The sequence below is a fragment of the Pan troglodytes genome, chromosome 11 (assembly GCF_028858775.2).
Source record: "Pan troglodytes isolate AG18354 chromosome 11, NHGRI_mPanTro3-v2.0_pri, whole genome shotgun sequence".
In the NCBI taxonomy this organism is placed as follows: domain Eukaryota; kingdom Metazoa; phylum Chordata; class Mammalia; order Primates; family Hominidae; genus Pan; species Pan troglodytes.
In genome coordinates, this window is record NC_072409.2 from 115,361,399 (window position 1) to 115,375,634 (window position 14,236).

A 14,236-nucleotide genomic window follows, 5' to 3' on the forward strand; every position below is an offset into this window, starting at 1 on the left:
GTCAAAAACTTACATTATTATTAAAATAGTATGCAGAGATTAAGCATGTTTAGAAAGTCTCATGAAAAACTAAGCCAACGGGTCTTAAATGACTTTACTAAATTCACATGAAAAGCAACATAATTTAGTCATTATCTAATTAGCATGCATATTTCCTAAAAACTTACAAAAACTACAAATTTTCAAAGGCTTGGTATATATGACAATTAGTGTAAATTACTGGAGGCAAGTGGTGTTAAAAAGGAAAATAAGTCTCCAATGCTCAGTTTCCATAATCGAATGAAGCAGCATGCACTCACATTTTATCAACAGCATTTAGAAAATTATATCTGCCTTTTATGCTGATGAAAGATCCTCTAACAGATTAACTTTCTGGTAAGAGTACCTCAGAGACAGGGTCTAGGTCACAGATTAGGCTTCTAGGGACCTGTGTCTAGATTTCTATTTATACGGCAAGCTGTATACCCAGCTGGGCCCACTGGACAACAGTGCAGCCATCAGTGCAACTGCCAGCAAACCTCTCTTATCTCAACACTGTTAACTATGCTCAAAAAGCAAGTCAAGGCTTTATATTCAGGGCTTGCTAAGGACATCAAATTGTCATTGTAATGAAAATACAGCTACGGATTTAAAATTTTAAGTCTACATTATCTCCACAAAAACATTTTGTCCCCAAATGTACACACACAATCATACTAGGCCAAAGAATAATACATTCTCCAAAGTAGCAATGAGAGACCACTCTCCAAGCACAGATTAAAACAAAGCCATCACAGAAACAACAGACATCTAAACAAACAAAAAACCCAATACATGGAGAAAAAAACTATTCTATTCTCCTAAATAATTGTTTTAAAAAACATAAATCCTAATACGAGACTGTGTTGAAAGTAATGAAAAGGCCTGGGGTGGGGAAGGTGTATAATGAATGAGAACAGAAACCCTATAACATATCAAATGTTACGGAATCTGATGAAGGTTAAGAACAGAGAAAAATGTAAGCCCTAAATAATTAACATAAGTGAACTACATATTGAAATGAGAAAAAAAAAACACCCAATCTGTTTGAAAAATGATTACAAAATACTTCACTAATAATGAATGCATTAATAGAAAAAATAGAAGTGAAATTCAAAAGCTTCCTTGAAAAGCCAACCAGAGAAGTAAACTTCTGGTAAGTCTAGATGAAAGAAAAGTGAACACAATTAGAATATACGTATTGTCTCAGTCAATTTTCTGTTGCTTATAACAGAATACCTGAAACTGGGTAATTTATACAGAAAAGGTATTTATTTCTTACAGGTACGAAGGCTTGAGAAGTCCAAAGTCTAGGGCTGCATCTGGTGAGGGCCTTCTTGCTGGTGGGGACTTGACAGTCTGGAGGCAGCACAGGGAATCACATGGTGAGGGGGCCGAGTGTGCTAGCTCAGGTCCCTTCCTCTTCTTAAAAGCCACCAGCCCTACTCCCCTGATAACCCATTAATCCATTAATCCATGAATGGATTAATCCATTCATGAGGGCAGAGCCACCTCTTAAAGGCCCCACCTCTCAATATTGCCACATTGGGGTTAAGTTTCAACATGAGATTCACATGGGACATTCAAACCTTAGCAAGCACTATAACATACTGAGGGACCATAAATAGGAGACGAACATACAGAGATAGGAAGCTATGTTTTTTGAGACAGAGTTGATAAAACAGAGGGGAGGCAGGAAGAAAGGAAGGCAGGTGGGCAGGACTGGGTCAGGCAGCTGGATACAGTAGTGTGTCAGGCAGATACTGAGAAGATACCTCTGCACTAACAGCCTCCCAATGCCCCACAGTGGAGCTGGTCCCCAGATGAACCTCTACAGCTGGGTAGAAGAGCACCAGAGCCATTCCTCCCTCCCCAGGAGCTCTGTCTACAGTGAGCTACATACTCAAACATATCCCGATGAGTGTGGAAATCGATCCCATTTTTAAAAGATATAAATTTGGCAAAACATATTAAGGGTTTCTTAAGTGGTCATGATCTTTTAAAATGTGACTTCTGACCTGTAATTTTGCTTCTAATAATACACATGCTAAGGAAATAATGTTTTTAAAAAATCAACCTTGGCCAGGCATGGTGGCTCACACCTGTAATCCCAGTGCTTTGGGAGGTTAAGGTGGGAGGCCAGGAGTTCGAGATCAGCCTGGGCAACATATTGAGATTTTGTCTCTACAAAAAAATTTTAAAAAATTAGGCAGGCATGGTGATGCACACCTGTAGTCCTAGCTATTCAGCAGGCTGAGGCGGGATGATAGCTTGAGCCCAGGAGTTTGAGGTTAAAGCATGCCATGATTGCACCACTGCACTCCAACCTGGGCAACAGAGTGATGATCATGCCACTGCACTCCAGCCTGGGTCACAGAGCAAGTCTCTGCCTCTATGGGAGAGACAGGAAAAAAACCCCACAGACTTACACATAAATACATCCACTGCCTCACTACTGTAAAAATTTCAGAAACTTAATAATTGTTAAATTATGATACATATCTTCAACATGTTTATGAAGATTAAGGAAATGCTTACTTTATAAAGTTAGGTTGAAAACTGGGTATGATGTTGAAGATTTTAAACAAAAATATAAAAATGAATGGAAGGGACTATATCAACATTTGAACATTTTTGCCTTTGGTGTAAAAAATCTTGAGAGGTTGATTTTAACATGCATTATAGATGATAATGGTTATGACCACATCAAGATAAATGTAAACTATTCTCACACAGGATCACTCTCTACCTCATACTTCACTCATCTGTGACTTTAGTCAAATTAACTCTTGAGCTTTGTTTTCTTCTCTGTAAAATGAAGATAATCATAGCTACCTGATATGGGCGCAAAGAAAAAAAAAACCAACAATGCCAAGTGCTGAACTTTGGCACTCTCTCTTTGGAAGACGGTAAGTTTTGTCCATGCTGGTGACTTCGGAGCCAGTTTTAAAAATTAACTCTAAATTCAATACCACCGGGCCTCTTAAAGTTATAAAACGTCTGCAAGCTTCTATACTGCAAGAACGTACTCAAACGAGAGACTCTAATTCTGATAAGCTCGGGCATCTCCCTGGGTAACCAACACATTTTAAAATGGGCCAACACTGCACCAAAGTTCCATGAGGAAGGGACTTATCAAGAAGTGCTGCCTTTCAGAGGAAACCATTCTCATGGATGACTTGGTCTCACATTTCCCAACATGTTTCATTTATACGGCACATTCACACTAAGAAATGCCGCAAACGTTCTCTTTGCTGGCTCCAATCTATGTAGAAGGGACTTAGAAGAGGGAAGTGAAACTGCTTTTGCAAAACTGTGACAGTAAGAGATATCTGACCCTTGCTTCTAACCTCCAAGTTCTCCTTCGTCATTCCTGGGCATGGGCAAAGCTAACTTTGGGGAAAATTTAGTTTATAGTTTAACTTTAAAGCAAGAATGAGAATAGCACTTTCCAAAACTAAATCAACTTTGTAAAGCTAATGAAACACCACAAGGTTAGGATTATGAGAAGGGCCTGAATTCTGCTAAGATGTAGGCACAGAAGGCAATCCTAAGCAAAAAGAACAAAGCTGGAGGCATTACACTAACCAACTTCAAACTACACTACTGGGCTACAATAACCAAAACAGCATGGCACTGGTACAAAACCAGACACACAGACCAAGGGAACAGACGAGAGAACCCAGAAATAAGGCCGCATACCTACAACTACCTGATCTTTGACAAACCTGACAAAAACAAGCAATGGGGAAAGGACTCCCTGTTGAATAAATGGTGCTGTGATAACTGGCTAGCCATGTGCAGAAAATTGAAACTGGACCCCTTCCTTACATCATATACAAAAATCAACTCAAGAAGGATTAAAAACTTAAATGTAATACTCAAAAACCAGGATGATAACCTAAGCAATACCATTCCGGACATAGGAATGGGCAAAGATTTCGTGATGAGAATGTCAAAAGCAATTCCAACAAAAGCAAAAATTGACAAATGGGATCTAATTAAACTAAAAGGCTTCTGCACAGCAAAAGAAACTATCAACAAAGTCAACAGACAACCTACAGAATGGGAGAAAATTTTGGCAAACTATCCATCTGACAAAAGTCTAATATCCAGCACCTACACGGAACTTAAATTTATAAGAAAAAAACAACTCCATTAAAAAGTAGGCAAAGGCATGAACAGACACCTTTCAAAAGAAGACACACATGTGGCCAACAAGTATGTGGAAAAAAAGCTCAACATTACCAATCATTAGAGAAACGCAAATAACAACCACAAGGAGATACCATCCCGCACCTGTCAGAATGGCTATTATCAAGAAGTCAAAAAATAACAGGTGCTGGCGAGGTTGCAGAGAAAAAGGAACATTTACTCAGTATTGGTGGAAGTATAAATTAGTTCAACCATTGTGGAAGACAATGTGATGAGTCTTCAAAGTTCTAAAAATATAACTCCCATTCCACCCAGAAATCCCATTACTGGGTGTACACCAAAAGAAATATAAATCATTCTATCATAAAGATGCATGCACACATATGCTCACTGCAGCACTACTCACAATAGCAAAGACATGGAATCAACCTAAACGCCCATCAGTGGTACAGTGGATAAAGAAAATGTGGAACATATACACCGTGAAATACTATGCAGCCATAAAAAAGAATAAGATCATGTCCTTTGCATGGATAGCTGGAAGCCATCACCCACAGCAAACTAACGCAGGAACAGAAAACCAAATACTACATGTTCTCACTTATAAATGGGAGCTAAATGATGAGAACACATGGGCACACAGAGGACAAAAACAGACACTGGGGCCTAATGGAGGGTGGAGGTTGGGGAGGAAGGAGAGGGTGAAGAAAAATAACTATGTATTATTAACTTAACACCTGGGTGATGAAACAATCTGTACAACAAACCCCCATGACACGAGTTTACCCATATTAACAAAGCTGCACATGCACCCCTGAACCTAAAATAAAAGTTTTGTTAAAAGCGTAGGTATAAATGATAACCAGCCATTGTTCTGGAAGTCACAAGATTTGTTACTTCCCCAATTACTGTGGTAAATAGCATCACTCTTGTGGAACCTAAGATTGGCCTTTTGAGATGTCTTTTCAGACTGCTGCATTTTTGACAACTGGCTGACTCCACCTGGACCTGCAACTCATGACTCAACTGGTCCTATGGCCCCTAACCCAGAGGCAGACTCAGCAAATGAGGGCTGTTTTCCACACTCCTATGATGGCATCCCCAGCCAATCAGCAACATCCATTCTATAGTCCCCTGTCCACCGAACTATCCTTGAAAAACCTCAACCCCCACAACTTCAGGGAGATTAATTTGAGTGATAACTCCATCTCCCATGCGGCTAGCCAGCTTTTCGTCAATTAAACTCTTTCTTTACTGCAATACCATGGCCTCAGTGAACTGGAAGACCCTTTTGGGTGACTACACAAGTTATGCTCTGCAGAAGACATCCTTAAACTACTGTCTGCACAAGGTAGAATGGGAGCAAACATGAAACCATTCTTTAGGGTTGACTTTTCCATTGCAAGAACTATGGGTTAAGTCTTAAAGATGAAGCTGCTACCATTTTTCTCTTTAGCAGTAACTAGTCAGGGAGTTGAATGGGTGGGAAAGATCTTAACAGGAATAAATGTTCTCCAGCTCTCTGATTAATTTAAATTGCTAAAAGTTTACCTGACATGCCTAGTGGTCTTCAAAATATATAGGTATGGATTTGCAAAGGAAAAAAAGGGGATTTTTCTGTTTCTAAAGTCACACTTTGGTCTCTCTTCTCTACCCACTGACATTTGTCTAATGGTGAAAGCAGTCACCATTCCAGCCTCACCAGGCTCCTTCTCAGTGAAGCCACCCTGCACACACTCTTTGTTACCTGAACAGCCATGTCTGTGCCAAGTGTCTTCATTTCCCACTTCATGCAGTCACCTGTGTGGACCAGAGTGGGCTTCCCAAGAGAAGCCAAAAACAACACTGTATGTCAATGAGACTCACATGAGTTGACCTGGAATGATAAGGTGAACTGAGTCAATTAGATGCTGACTCTCAAGAATATGAATTAAGAAGCATAGAGAATAAGCAGTTAACAGTAAGGGCATCTCCTGAAAGAGTGTTAGGAGGTGGAAGAGCGGCTGCAAAGAGCCAGAGCTGAGCGCGTGCTCAGATTATGAGAACACCAAAAGTAGGCATGGGCAGAAATAGGTATAGCTTTTAATATTAATATAAAGCCATCATGGTTATCAATACATGCTAAAACATTACTTTTCATCTCTTAACATTGCAACTATGTATGTTACATATTAGCATAAAACAATCTGAACATGTATCCTCAATAGAGATATGTACACGTATATAATTTATAACTAGGTGTCTATATTGAGGATACATGTTCAGATTTTTTTGTATGTATAAGGGTGTCTGGTGAGAAAAAGTTTTACAACTTCTACTTTGCTACAGAAAGTGCATTCTGGCCGGGCACAGTGGCTCACGCCTGTAATCCCAGCACTTTGGGAGGCTGAGGCGGGCGAAGTCATGAGGTCAGGAGGTCAAGACCATCCTGGCTAACACAGTGAAACCCCATTTCTACTAAAAAACACAAAAAAATTAGCCGGGCGTGGTGGTGGGCGTCTGTAATCCCAGCTACTAAGGAGGCTGAGGCAGGAGAATGGCGTGAACCCGGGAGGCGGAGCTTGCAGTGAGCCGAGATTGCGCCACTGCACTCCAGCCTGGGCGACAGAGCAAGACTCTGTCTCAAATTAAAAAAAAAAATAAAGAAAGTGCACATTCTATGACACTAGGAGACAGACGTGAGAAGTTAAGACAGCTGCCAAAGACTGAGTAAGACAAAGATCCTGTCTTCTAGAGGTTCATGTGTTACAGGGAAGAAGAAAAAAAGCACCAGTGATTTTTACTGGGTTTCCAACAACTATTTGTTTAGCACCTATGTGTTCCCTGTGCTAGTCTAGGTATTTTATATCACTTTCTAGTGACACAGTCACCACAGATCAAATAAACTATCCGGGCTGAACTGAATGTGCTGGGTCAGTGGTCCCTAAACATTTCTGAACCATAGAGCAATTCTGAGACTCTGATGAAAAAGAAGAGAAACCTCTCCCTAGGAAAGCATGCATAACTACAATTCTGGACTCAATTTCACTGACACTTCTGACCTAACACCCAAGGATAAGAAACTAATGGGTCCACTGCCTATTTGAAAATACAGACACACACATACATATCTATAAAATCATGTGATCCTACACTGAAGGATTGTTTCAACAATGCAAAGTACTTATGAGGTTTATTAATAGCCTTATATTTTCAGTTAACAACATATTACTAGTGGCAATGAGAGAAGTCCCACCACAAATAAAACAGCATGTTTATTCTCAAGTACAATGCATTGAACTGACACAGACTATCACTCCAGTTACACAATGGCTGTTCAGAGTTCTCAGTTAATGGAATATTCACAGTTTAAGACCAAACACAATGCACAAAGAACAGAAAAATAGACAAAGTTGCCATATTAGGGATAGCAACATTAGCTTCCCGGCAACAGAGACTCTGGGGAGGGCTACACATAAAATTATTTTCTATTAAGGGTCAGTAAGTAAAAATAAAGTCTGACAAAATATTTCATTCATTTGCTCTAAGTGATTTTACACAATAGAGCTACAGAACACAGGCTTGGTTCCATCTTTCCTCTTAAATAACCAAAAAAGGGTACTTGATCTAATCTCTTTCATGTAATTAGAAATCACCTGAAAAATGCAGAATCTGGCTGTGACAGTGATTTGAGAATTGATGGATCTGCTTCCCTGCTTGTAAGAATGAATAGCAGTACTTACTCCACAAAGATGAGAAGCACACATTTTCATGGGTGCCTCTCTAATGTGTTAATAAAACAATGAAATGCTAATTTCATTTTTTTCATTCAACAAATATTTAGTGAATTGTAACTATGAGCCTAACATCAAGGCAAAATCAAGCAAAATCAGACCCAACTTCTGCCTTGATGAAGTTCACTAGCTCTTTCATCCATTAGAAAGCTTTAAATTGGAAATCTCCACTAGCATCAGTTGTCTAACTTGACAACTAATATTTGTAAAGCATTTTACAGGTTAGAAAGTACTATCCAATATATCATCTCAGGAAATCCTCACTGTAACTCTCTGACTTGTATTGGTAATTCATCTCCTATGCAGGTTAAGAAACTACAGCTCAGAGAGGCCCAGTGGCTTACTCAAGCAGTGAAGCTGGAATCCCCTTTGCTGATAATCTCAGTGCACTACACCATCTCACTGCAGCTGAGCTTTAGGTCATGAGGATAAAACACGTGCAAAATCACTTTGAGCTCTTTATTGGGAACATGATCTAGAGCAGCTTTTTGTCCGTTCCCATCTTCCCTAGAAGCAGTTGTTACCCAGCTCTGGCAGGGTGTAGGAAATGCAATGTACTTACTTGGAAAACCCCAACTTACCTAAGTTATAAAATGGTTAATCTGCTGAAAGATTCCTTTACTATTTCTATCATATGTGCAACCTAACAGCATTGCGTTGTTGCCTGCCATGAGCCTCTCTTCCTTGGTCAATTTCTACAGTGCTTTCTGAATACAGAAAACGTCTGCAGTATTTTCTCTGTTACAGACTCTTGACAGTTTTCTTTAACAGTGTGACTTACATAGTAAGGCTGAAATGTGAAAGTTCTAGATGAAACAGTCATCTGGTCCTACATTAAAACTTTCATGAATTTTTTAAGGAGCCTTAGATCACTGTCCAACATTCAACCCACTGCCAAAATCCCTATGACAACATCTCTAATTTGGGGTAATCTGACTTCTTTAACACATGCGGTTCCTATTACTGGTAAGAAGCAGTTTGGCAATAAGTATTCAAAGCCACAAATAAATAGTACTAATGCTGACTCAGCTGTTCTGCTGCTAAGAATCTGTCCTAAGGAAACAACTCAACAAATGCACAGTGATGAGTGTATTTGAGATATCTTCATTGTAGAGTTGTTGTTTATACTAAGAAATTCGAAATGACCAAAGTAACTGTCAGGGATGGTTTTAATAAATAAGAGTGCACTCATATAGAGAGATGCTATGTAGCCATTAACAATCGTATGAACATATCAAATAGTTACATAAGATATACATGCTCTATCAAGTGAAAAAAGTGATTACTAAATAGTATATGATATCCATTTTATGTGTGTTTACAAAGCAAAAAATCTTAATTGATTGAAATAGAAAAACATGTCCTTCTTATGTCTACCCATAAGTTCCAATCCTGCCCCCTGAAGTTGAGAATTAACTTTGCTCTCCTTTCCACCCGATAGCCTTTCAACTATTCCTGGTAGGGCATAGTTTCTAGTCCATTTATTTCCCTGGCTTACCCTCTTAAAATGTAGAACTTGTTTGAAAACAAGCCCTCGGAGGCAGCCTAACGAAGTCAGAAAACAACGGGATGATTATCTCCTTAATTCTGAGTACTGTGCCATTAAAGCTGCCAGAGAAGGCCACCCATATCAAATGGTTGGCTGAAACCTTAAATCTTTTTAACAAGAGCTGCTACTGATCCAGGTCTCCCATTCTATAAACATGCAACTTTTCCCCCTGACTCTAGGAAGCTGCATTCAGTAGAGCTTAATTGTATATTTGTTCACGTTGATTGCCTTCAACTTTTTGCAGCCTTTTTTTTTTCTATCCTGATGTCTGACATCCAGTTGGTTAGCTTCCCTCCCAACAATGGGATAGACACAAATTTGATCCACCTTTCTTGATCAAAGACCACTCTTCTCAAACTAGAATATCATGACATTGGGAAACGGCTACTCGAACATTTTATCTGGTGGTAATTTAAAGTATTTTAAAACAAACATGGGCATGTTAAAAATACAAAGTGAATGCATCTTTATGTGAAAACATGAGTCTTCAAAGACATTTCGCTCCTGGCTGTGCTTCTAAAGTCTCCCTATATCCTGCCCACAATCCAACCTTCAATTCCTGTACCCTCAACCCTCTAAACCCTCCAAAATAAAGTATAAACTTTCCTCTTCCTTAATAGTTCCCTGATGGAAAAGTTAGAATAGCACTGGCAAGGCAGTGAATTGCACAAAGTCAACAGTTAATCAACCTGCAACACATTCATCTATCTTATTACAATCAAGCCCATGCTTTTCCAACTTATCCATAAAAAATCCTAAGAACTTAATGAAACTTGTAGTTTTTTTATTCTGATATCCTCTAACAACAACATTACCCAAATTCTCTCTCCAATAAGTATCTGATTTATACAGGAAATGAGGTTAATTCAAGAAAGGCTTGTTCTTGAGAAACCCATGCTGACTTAACCACACTTCTTTCCCAGGTAACCACAAACTATCCCTTCTTCTCCCCATTTATTCCATTAGAGGATTATTCCATATCTGCTGTTTAAAAGGCACTGAACTAGGGTCTACAATAGAAAACATGGAGTAAGATGGAAACTTCTCTTCTAAGAGGAAGAAAGATGACACATAACTACAATACAAATAACTATAATACATGGTAAAAATGCTTAAGAAAGTTCCAGAAACAGGGAAGCACCGGCCAGCAGAAGGAAGAGTATGTGAAGAACAGAGTATGTGTGAAGGGGCATAACAAAGATAAGACTGGGGCACGTGGTAGAGAGCCACAACCATATTTAATCCGAGAAAACTCAAATCTTGTTAGGAAATCACCTGAAAGCCTTCTGGGTCACATTTAGAAAAATCTCTCATTCTCTATTTCAGAAAATGTACATGTTTTTCATTTCTGAAAAATATCTGTTTGTCTTTTCAGTCTTTTTCACCTTTCTCCCGTCTTGAAAGATTGTCAGCAGAAGTCTACAAATCAGAAATTATTATGTACTTACATTTTACAATTTACAGAGGTTTAAGGTTTATACAGCATTTTCAAGCAGATTGCCTCTGCAAGACTTTTTTAAGTGTCCCAAGATATAATGAAACCAGGCCTGGACACTCAAACTCAATTTCAAGTACCACATATTCAGTCACCACCCTCAGCCTAGGCATCCATCACTTTTACCTACTTTTTTTTTTTTTTAACCTCTCCAATAAAAAAGTCATCATCCTTCAAGTTTTCTAAGCTTGGAAAAAATGAAAATCACAAGTGAATGACAGTGTTGACTGTACAATTAAAACCTTCAATGCACAAAAATATTAAATGGATGATCTCTGCAAAAACCTCTGCAAGAAATTATAAATGGCAACTACCACTAACTTTTAGTTTAGAATAAATCTATAAAACCAAAAGAACAGACTAGACAACTCACAAGAAGGTGACAAATCTTTGGGAAAAACACTCGACGCCTATCAAGCTCCCCCAAAAAGGCTCATTTAAAATACAGATCACAGTTGTTAATTAAGAAATAAAGATGGAAAAATACAGTACATCCTTATTATTCATGGATTCCACATTTGCAAATTCATCTACTAAAACTTATTTATAACCCCAAGACTAATGCTCATTGTCATTTGCGCACAGGTGGAGAGAACCTAAATTTTTTTTTCTTTTTTTATTAAGGAACGCTTCACGAATTTGTGTCATCCTTGCACAGGGGCCATACTAATCTTCTCCGTATCATTCCAATTTTAGTATATGTGCCACTGAAGCAAGTACACACCAAAATATTTGAGTCACTCCACATACACATGTACCCAGCTGAAGCCAAAAAACCAGCCTACACTCTTTGTACTAGCCCTTATACTATTAACAAATGTCCCTTTTGTGGCTAGTTTTTAGGGCTTTTTTTTTTCATTTTTGTGGGTTTCTTGGTGATTTTGCTGTTTAAAATGAGCCCCAAACATCATGCCTTAGTGTCGTCTAATGTTCTTAATCACAACAAGGCCATGATGTGCCTTAGGAAGAAGAGACGCATTGGCTAAGCTTCATTTAGGCATGAGATACAGTGCTCTTCGCCATGAAGTCAATGTTAATGAATCAACAATGTATATTAAACAAGGTATCTTTAAACAGAAACACATGTAAAACAAGGCTATGTATTGATCGGTTGACAGTTGACAAAATCGTTATAACCAGAGGCTCACAGGAATCTAACTCTGTATTGTTCCCCCTAGGAGCAATGGCTCCGTATTCACTAATTATGTCCACAGCGACTTTATAGAACATAACTGCCACAAATAATAAGAGTGGGGTGTTCTTCCAAATTATCCTCTATTTCCCCTATTTCCTGCAGTGAGCAGTTTGCTATCTCTGGATATCCTATTTATATAACAGAACAGCTCCAAGTCATAGGTCTAGACTTCTTTGCTATGCTCCTCCTTAATGCCCTTCCAAAATTTTCCTCTAGCCTTTTCAAAGGTGCCTGCCCATTCTACACTGGTTTTTTCCAACTCCTCTCACAGCATCTGACTAATCCTATCTTCACTCCTGGGTTCCTCGACATTCCTACCATTGTTTGTATAGGTTTGTTTGTTTGTTTTTTGAGAGAGAGTCTTGCTCTGTCACCCAGGATGGAATGCAGTGGCATGATCATAGCTCACTGCAGCCTCAACCACCCAGGCTCAAACAATCCTTCCACCTAAGCCTCCCAAGTAGCTGAGACCACAGGCGTGTGCCACCATGCCCAGCTAATTTAATTAAATCAGCCCAGGCTGGTCTCAAACTTCTGGGCTCACACAGTCCTCCCACCTCAGCCTCCCAAGGTGCTGGGATTACAGGTGTGAGCCACCACACCTGGCCATACAGGTCCTTTTACAAAACAGATTTCCTTAGTTCTTGGGGCCTCAGTAAGTTCTTGGGCTGCCTTCTCCTGTTCTTCCTCACCCAAGGATTAGTACTTTCGTGATCTGTCTTCTACATTACTATCTGTGGCCATGAGATCATATGTACATTTTTGACTAACAGTTTGGCTATTTTTCAATAGCCCCCTACCAAGAATTCCCTGCCTTAAACTCCAGGATGATATGGACATTTTTCCCCATTGTCACTTAAAGTTCATTTAGAAACATCTGGTAGGATCCTGAACCTCCACATTCATTTTTGTTCTAAAATTTTAAACCTTCTATTATGAAAAACTTCAAATATATACAAAAGAGAATACTATATTGAATACAATGCACCCATCACTAAGCTTCAACAATGATACATATTTTGCCAGCCTTTTTAATATATTCCCTCTTTTTCTGTTTTATATTTGCTGGAATCTTAAAGCAAAACCAAAACAATATATCTTTTCACTTATAAGAACACCAGTGTGCATTTATAACTAATGAATAAATTTGTTTTTGTTTTTTTTCCTTTTGAGACATGGTCTTGCTCTGTCACACAGGCTGAAGTGCACTGGTGCAATTTCATCTCACTGCAGGCTCAACCTCTCAGGCTCATGTGATCCTCCTGCCTTGGCCTCTCAAAGTACTAGGATTGCAGGCATGAGCCACTACACTCGCCCAGAAATTTGTTTTTAAAGTAACTACCATGCCATTAACAAACCTAACAAAATTAACAACTTCTTATCATCAAGAACTCAATTCATATTCAAATTTTTATCATCTCAAAGCTGGTTTGTTCAAACAGGAGTCCAAAGTCCCCATACTGCATGTCATTACTGAGACCGTACTGGGACTAAGGCAGGGAGGAATGAGCCCTAAGTGAGTGTGTAACAAGCGAGAAAGAAGCTCATTCAACTAAAAGAATTAAATTGGAGGTCTGGCCCAAGAAAGTGGAAAAATAAACAAAGAAAACTAAAACTATTCAGGAACATCATGAAGCAGGGCAAGAGCTAGAGAGAAAGTACCAAAGGGGCTAGGAATTTGAGTAAGGAGAGTAACTGGACAAATGACAGAATTATCTTAATGGAACAAGGACTTTAGCTTTAAAAATCTCACTTTGGATCAATGAAGTAATGAGAAACAGTTACTAAAAAGCAAAACCTCATAGTCATTGTATCTAATTCCTCAAATTTTAGGTTCATAAGCACCTTTGTACATCATAGCACTTTAATAAGTTTAAAATGATCATGGATAACTCCATGAGACTAAGATCTGGATCTGGCTGACTCCAGAGACTAAGACTCACCACATAGTCAGAGGACAGCACAACTCAGAAACCAAGGTTCCCTAAGTCTTCCCTGGGAATCACGAAACTCACATTGAACTTCTAACTGCATCAGATACAGACACACAC

The 14,236-nt window shown here is 38.9% G+C and overlaps 1 non-coding gene across 1 annotated transcript; it reads right to left on the bottom strand.

Annotated features, from left to right (window-relative positions):
- Window positions 1-11,605: 11,605 nt before the first annotated feature.
- Window positions 11,606-11,710, bottom strand: LOC112204529 (U6 spliceosomal RNA). The gene has a single exon (XR_002938161.1). It is a non-coding gene; the product is annotated as a U6 spliceosomal RNA (small nuclear RNA).
- Between the last annotated feature and the right edge of the window lie 2,526 nt (window positions 11,711-14,236).